The following is a 7833-nucleotide window of genomic DNA, read 5'->3' on the forward strand; positions in this document are numbered from 1 at the left end:
GGTGTTAAGATTCAAAACAGATATAAAAGCCAACATAAGGGTACTTTTCCTGAATGCTCGTAGTATTCGGAATAAGGTAAATGAGTTGATGCTGCAAATTATCGTGAATGACTATGATATAGTGGCCATTACTGAAACATGGTTAAAGGATGGTCACGTCTGGGAGTTAAATATCCGAGGGTATCAAACTATTCGGAAGGACAGAGTGGACGGTAAGGGCGGTGGTGTAGCTCTGTTATTTAAGGATGACATCCGGGCAATAGTAAGGGATGACATTGGTGCTGTGGAGGATAAGGTTGAATCCATTTGGGTGGAAATCAGGAATAGTAAGGCGAAAAGTCACTGATAGGAGTAGTCTATAGGCCACCAAATAGTAACATTACGGTGGGGCGGGCATTAAACAAAGAAATAACTGATGCATGTAGAAATGGTACAGCAGTTATCATGAGGGACTTAACCTACATGTCGATTGGTTTAACCAGGTCGGTCAAGGCAGCCTTGAGGAGGAGTTTATAGAATGTATCCATGATAGTTTCATGGAACAGTCTGTAATGGAACCTACGAGGAACAAGCAGTCCGAGATCTGGTCCTGTGTAATGAGACAGGATTGATTCATGATCTTATAGTTAGTGATCCTCTTGGAAGGAGCGATCACAATATGGTGGAATTTAAAATACAGATGGAGGGTGAGAAGGTAAAATCAAACACTAGTGTTTTGTGCTTAAACAAAGGAGATTACAATGGGATGAGAGAAGAACTAGCTAAGGTAGACTGGGAGCAAAGACTTTATGGTGGAACAGTAGAGAACCTTCCAAGCTATTTTTCACAATGCTCAGCAAACGTTCAGACCAACAAAAAGGCAGGACGGTAGAAAGAGGGAAAATCGATCGTGGATATCTAAGGAAATAAGGGAGAGTATCAAATTGAAGGATAAAGCATACAAAGTGGCAAAAGATTAGTGGGAGACTAGAGGATTGGGAAATCTTTAGGGGGCAACATGGTAGCCCAAATGATAGCACTGTGGCTTCACAGCGCCAGGGTCCAGGTTCGATTCCCCACTGGGTCACTGTCTCTGCGGAGTCTGCACGTTCTCCCCGTATCTGCGTGGGTTTCCTCCGGGTGCTCCGGTTTCCTATCACAGTCCAAAGACGTGCAGGTTAGGTGGATTGGCCATGATAAATTGCCCTTGGTGACCAAAAAGGTTAGGAGGGGTTATTGGGTTACAGGGATAGGGTGGAAGTGAGGGCTTAAGTGGGTCGGTGCAGACTCGATGGGCCGAATGGCTTCCTTCTGCATTGTATGTTCTATGAACAGAAAGCTACTAAAAAGCTATAAAGAAAAGTAAGATAGATTATGAGAGTAAACTTGCTCAGAATATAAAAACAGATAGTAAAAGTTTCTTCAAATATATAAAAGAAAGAAGAGTGGCTAAGGTAAATATTGGTACTTTAGAGGATGAGAAGGGAGATTTAATAATGGGATTTGAGGAAATGGCTGAGGAACTGAACAAGTTTTTTGGGTTGGTCTTCACAGTGGAAGACACAAATAACATGCCAGTGACTGATGGAAATGAGGCTATGACAGGTGAGGACCTTGAGAGGATTGTTCTCACCAAGGAGGTAGTGATGGGCAAGCTAATGGGGCTAAAGGTAGACAAGTCTCCTGGACCTGATGGAATGCATCCCAGAGTGCTAAAAGAGATGGCTAGGGAAATTGCAAATGCACCAGTGATAATTTACCAAAATTCACTAGACTCTGGGGTGGTCCCGGCGGATTGGAAATTAGCAAACGTGACACCACTGTTTAAAAAAGGAGGTAGGCAGAAAACGGGTAATTATAGGCCAGTTAGCTTAACTTCGGTAGTCGGGAAGATGCTGGAATCTATCATCAAGGAAGAAATAGCAAGGCATCTGGATGGAAATTGTCCCATTGGGCAGACGCAGCATGGGTTCATAAAGGGCAGGTCGTGCCTAACTAATTTAGTGGAATTTTTTGAGGACATTAACAGTGCAGTAGATAACGGGGAGCCAATGGATGTGGTATATCTGGATTTCCAGAAAGCCTTTGACAAGGTGCCACACAAAAGGTTGTTGCATACGATAAATATGCATGGCATTAAGGATAAAGTAGTAGCACGGATAGAGGATTGGTTAATTAATAGAAAGCAAAGAGTGGGGATTAATGGGTGTTTCTCTGGTTGGCAATCAGTAGCTAGTGGTGTCCCTCAGGGATCAGTGTTGGGCCCACAATTGTTCACAATTTGATTTGGAGTTGGGGACCAAGTGCAATGTGTCCAAGTTTGCAGACGACACTAAGATGAGTGGTAAAGCAAAAAGTGCAGAGGACACTGGAAGTCTGCAGAGGGATTTGGATAGGCTAAGTGAATGGGCTAGGGTTTGGCAGATGGAATACAATGTTGACAAATGTGAGATTATCCATTTTGATAGGAATAACAGCAAAAGGGATTATTATTTAAATGATAAAATATTAAAACATGCAGCTGTGCAGCAAGACTTGGGTGTGCTAGTGCATGAGTCACAAAAAGTTGGTTTACAGGTGCAACAGGTGATTAAGAAGGCAAATAGAATTTTGTCCTTCATTGCTAGAGGGATGGAGTTTAAGACTAGGGAGGTTATTCTGCAATTGTATAAGGTGTTAGTGAGGCCACACCTGGAGTATTGTGTTCAGTTTTGGTCTCCTTACCTGAGAAAGGACGTACTGGCACTGGAGGGTGTGCAGAGGAGATTCACTAGGTTAATCCCAGAGCTGAGGGGGTTGAATTACGAGGAGACGTTGAGTAGACTGGGACTGTACTCGTTGGAATTTAGAAGGATGTGGGGGGATCTTATCGAAAGACATGAAGGGAATAGATAGGATAGATGCGGGCAGGTTGCTTCCACTGGTGGGTGAAAGCAGAACGAGGGGGCGTAGCCTCAAAATAAGGGGAAGTAGATTTAGGACTGAGCTTAGTAGGAACTTCTTCACCCAAAGGGTTGTGAATCTATGGAATTCCCTATCCAGTGAAGCAGTTGAGGCTCCTTCATTAAATGTTGTCAAGATAAAGATAGGCAGTTTTTTGAGAACATAGAACATACAGTGCAGAAGGAGGCCATTCGGCCCATTGAGTCTGCACCGACCCATTTAAGCCCTCACTTCCACCCTATCCCCGTAACCCAATAACCCCATCTAACCTTTTTTGGTCACTAAGTGCAATTTATCATGGCCAATGCACCTAACCTGCACATCTTTGGACTGTGGGAAGAAACTGGAGCACCCGGAGGAAACCCACGCAGATACGGGGAGAACGTGCAGACTCTGCACAGACAGTGACCCAGCGGGGAATCGAACCTGGGACCCTGGCATGGAGAATCGCGGAGGGGCGGAGAATCACGGAGGGCTGAAGCATGAAGTGTCCAACTGGCTAATGATATTTAAACCCAGGCAAATGTCGGTTTTGCATAGACCCGCTGGTGCGGGGCAGAAACTTCGATAACGCTGGGAGTGGGGACCGGACCTGGCGACGGATTAAGTTGCAGGCACAAATCGCTATTTTTCCATTGCACGCTATTCTCCATCCAATCGCAATTCTCACTGCCGGTGGCGGGAAGCGGAGAATTCTGAAGGATAAATACCGGTCAGGGCATTGGGGACAATTTTGACCCAGCGACAGCAAATGAACGGTTGCAAGTCAGGATGAGCGGTGAGTGACTTAGAGGAAATAATTGATATGGTAAAGAGAAATAGAAACATTTCACAGAGGTGGAGGGTCAAAGACAATGGGGCAGAACATTAAAATCAGAGTGTGGCCTTCAGGAGAGATGATGGTTCCAATGGTGGTGGAGGTAAGGAGCTCTCTAAAAATGGAGGAGATAGGGGAAGTGTGAGGAAGGAAGGAGAGGGGATGATGGGTGGAGGGGATTGAGAATGGGGAGGAGGGTATGTAGGGTTGTGGGAGGGGGGTAGTTGATGGAGGGAACGATGAGGGTGAATGAGAGAGGGAATGGTGCGAGGTGGTGGGGTAGGGGAGGGGGTGTGGATGGGAGGAAGAACAAGAATGGGGAATGGGGGAGGGGAGGGGGAATGGGAGGAGGGGATGGGAGAGGGGGGATGGGAGGGATGGGGGATGGGATGGGAGGGATGGGGGATGGGAGGGATGGGGGAATGGGAGGGAGGGGGAATGGGAGGAGGGGATGGGAGAGGGGGAACGGGGGATGGGAGGGGGGGGAATGGGGAATGGGGGGGGGAATGGGAGGAGGGGATGGGAGAGGGGGAATGGGAGGGGGGATGGGAGAGAGGGGGAATGGGAGGAGGGGATGGGAGAGGGGGGATGGGAGGGAGGGGGATGGGAGGGAGGGGGAATGGGAGGAGGGGATGGGAGGGAGGGGGAATGGGAGGAGGGGATGGGAGGGAGGGGGATGGGAGGGAGGGGGAATGGGAGGGAGGGGGAATGGGAGGAGGGGATGGGAGGGAGGGGGAATGGAAGGAGGGGATGGGAGAGGGGGAATGGGGGGAGGGGAGGGGAGAGGGGGAGGGGAGGGGAGAGGGGGAATGGGGGATGGGAGGGAGGGGGGATGGGAGGGAGGGGGGGATGGGAGGAAGGGATGGGAGAGGGGGAATGGGGGGAGGGGATGTGGGGGGAGGGGATGGGAGAGGGGGAATGGGGGGAGGGGATGGGGGAGGGGAGGGAGGGGATGGGGGAGGGGAGGGAGGGGATGGGGGAGGGGAGGGAGGGGATGGGGGAGGGGAGGGAGGGGATGGGGGAGGGGAGGGAGGGGTGGGAGGGGATGGGGAGGGGGAGGGAGGGGTGGGGAGGGGTGGGGGTGGGGGGAGGGGGTGGGGAGGGGATGGGTGGGGTGGGGGTGGGGGGTGGGTGGGGTGGGGGGGTGGGGTGGGGTGGGGGGGGTGGGGATGGGGTGGGGGGGGTGGGGTGGGGGGTGGGTGGGGGTGGGGTGGGGAGGGTGGGGGTGGGGGGTGGGGTGGGGGGGGTGGGGTGGGGGGGTGGGGGTGGGGGGGTGGGGGTGGGTGGGGTGGGGGTGGGGGGGGTGGGGTGGGGTGGGGGGTGGGTGGGGGGTGGGGGTGGGGGGTGGGGGGGGTGGGGTGGGGGGGGTGGGGGGGGGGGGTGGGGGGGTGGGGGGTGGGGGGGGTGGGGTGGGGGGTGGGTGGGGGGGTGGGGGGTGGGGTGGGTGGGGGGTGGGGGTGGGTGGGGTGGGGGTGGGGGGTGGGGTGGGGTGGGGGGGTGGGGGTGGGTGGGGGGGGTGGGGTGGGGTGGGGGGGGTGGGGTGGGGGGGGGGTGGGGGGGTGGTGGGGTGGGTGGGGGTGGGGTGGTGGGGTGGGGGTGGGGGTGGGTGGGGTGGGGGTGGGGTGGGGGGGTGGGGTGGGGGGGGTGGGTGGGTGGGGTGGGGGGGGTGGGGGGGTGGGGTGGGGGGGGTGGGGGTGGGGTGGGGGTGGGGGGGGTGGGGGTTGGGGGGGGGTGGGGGGGTGGTGGGTGGGGTGGGGGGTGGGTGGGGTGGGGGTGGGGGGGGTGGGTGGTGGGGGTGGGGTGGGTGGGTGGGGTGGGGGGGTGGGGGGTGGTGGGGGGGTGGGGGGTGGGGGGGGGTGGGGTGGGGGGGTGGGTGGTGGGTGGGGTGGGTGGGGTGTGGGGGGTGGGGGGTGGGGGGGTGGGTGTGGGGGGTGGGGGGGGGTGGGGTGGGGGGTGGGGGTGGGGTGGGTGGGGTGGGTGGTGGGGTGGGTGGTGTGGGGGTGGGGGGGGTGGTGGGGTTGGGGTGGGGGGGGTTGTGGGGGTGGGGTGGGGGGGTGGGGTTGGTGGGGTGGGGGGGGTGGTGGGTGGGGTGGGGTGGGTGTGGGGTGGGTTGGGGTGGGGTGGGTGGGGGGGTGGGGTTGTGGGGGTGGGGTGGGGGTGGGTGTGGGGGTGGGGGGGTGGGGTGGGTGGGGTGGGTGGGTGGGGGGGTGTGGGGTGGGTGGGTGGGTTGGGGGTGGGTGTGGGTGGGTGGGTGGGGTGGGTGGGGGGTGGGTGGGGGTGGGTGGGGTGGTGGGTGGGTGGGGGGGGTGGGGTGGTGGAGGTGGGGTGGGGGGTGGTTGTGGGGGTGTGGTGGGGTTGGGGGGTGGGGGTGGGGGTGGGTGGGGGGTGGGGGGTGTGGGGGTGGGGTTGGGGGGGGGGTGGGTGGGGGGTGGTGGGGTGGTGGTTGGGGTGTGGGGTGGGTGTGTGGGGTGGGGGGTGGGGTTGGGTGGGTGGGTGGGGGGGGGGGGGTGGGGTGGGGGGTGGGGGTGGTGTGGTGGGGGTGGTGGGGGTTGGGGGGGTTGGGGTGGGGGGGGTGGGTGGGGGTGGGGGTGGGGGTGGGGGGGGGTGGGGTGGGGGGTGGTGGGGGGTGGGGTGGGGGTGGGGGGTGGGGGGTGGGGTGGGGTGGGGGGGTGGGGTGGGGTGGGTGGGGGTGGGGGGTGGTGGGGGTGGGGTGGGTGGGGGTGGGTGGGGGTGGGGGGGTGGTGGGGGTGGGGGGTGGGGGGTGGGGGTGGTGGGTGGGGGGGTTGGGTGTTGGGGGTGGGGGTGGGTGGTGGGGTGTGGGGTTGGGGGGGTGGTGTGGGGGTGGGGGGTGGGGGGGGGGTGTGGGTGGGGTGGTGGTGGTTGTTGGGTGGGGTGGTGTGGGGGTGGGGGGTGGGTTGGTGGGTGGGGTGGTGGGTGGTGGGGGGTTGGTGGGGTGGGGTGGGGGTGGGTGGGTGTGGGGTGGTTGGGTTGGTGGGTGGGTGGGTGGGGTGTGGGTGGGGGTTGGGGTGGTGTGGTGGGGGTGGGGGGGTGGGGGGTGGGGGGGGGGTGGGTGGGGGGTGGGGGTGGGTGGGGTGGTGGGGGTGGGGTGGGGGTGGGTGGGGTGGGGTGTGTGGGGGTGTGTGGGGGTGGGGTGGGTTGGGGGTGGGGGTGGGTTGGGGGGGGTTGTTGGGGGTGGGGGTGTGGTGGGTGGTGGGTTGGGGGTTGGGGGTGGGGGTTGGGGGTGGGGGTTGGGGGGTGGGGGTGTTGTGTGGTGGGGTGTGGGTTGGGGTGGGTGGGGTGTGGGTTGGGGTGGGGTGGGTGGGGTGGGGGGTGGGGTGGTGGGGGGGGGGTTGGGTGGGGTGGGGGTGGGGGTTGGGGGGGTGGTGGTGGTTGGGGGGTGGGTGGTGGGGGGGGGGGTGGGGGGGGGGGGGTGGGGGGGGGGGGTTGGGGGGGTGGGGTGGGGGTGGGGGTGGGGGTGGGGTTGGTGGTGGTGGGGGGTGGGGGGGTGGGGTGGGGGTGGGGGGGGTGGGGTTGGGGGGGGGGTTGGGGGGGTGGGGTGTTGGGGGGGTGGGGGGGTTGGGGGGTGGGGTGGGTGGGGGTGGGGTTGGGGGTGGGGGGGGTGGGGTGGGTTGGGGTTGGGTGGGGGGTGGGGTGGTTGGGGGGGGGGTGGGGGGTGGGGTGGGGGTGGGGGGGGGGGGGTGGGGGGGGGTGGGGGGGGGGGGGGGTGGGGGGGGTGGGGGGGGTGGGGGGGGGGGGGGGGGGGGGGGTTGGGGGGTGGGGGGGGGGGGGGGGGGGGGGGGGGGGGGGGGGGGGGGGGTGGGGGGGGGGGGGGGGGGGGGGTGGGGGGGGGGGGGGGGGGTGGGGGGGGGGGGGGGTGGGGGTGGGGGGGTGGGGGTGGGGGGGGGGGTGGGGTGGGGGGGGGGTGGGGGGGGGGTGGGGGGGGTGGGGGGGGGGGTGGGGGGGGGGGGGGGTGGGGGGGGGTGGGGGGGGGGGGGGGGGGGGGGGTGGGGGGGGGGGGGGGGGGGGGGGGGGGGGGGGGGGGGGGGGGGGTGGGGGGGGGGGGTGGGGGTGGGGGGGGTGGGGGGGGGGGGGGG

General features: G+C 61.7%; 1 protein-coding gene across 1 annotated transcript in view; it reads right to left on the minus strand.

The window, feature by feature from the left end:
• LOC140427619 (ribosomal RNA processing protein 1 homolog B-like) overlaps positions 1–7833 on the minus strand; it is a 944136-nt gene that overhangs the window by 732767 nt on the left and 203536 nt on the right. The window lies entirely within an intron of this gene.

This window comes from Scyliorhinus torazame, chromosome 8 (assembly GCF_047496885.1).
Source record: "Scyliorhinus torazame isolate Kashiwa2021f chromosome 8, sScyTor2.1, whole genome shotgun sequence".
In the NCBI taxonomy this organism is placed as follows: Eukaryota; Metazoa; Chordata; class Chondrichthyes; order Carcharhiniformes; family Scyliorhinidae; genus Scyliorhinus; species Scyliorhinus torazame.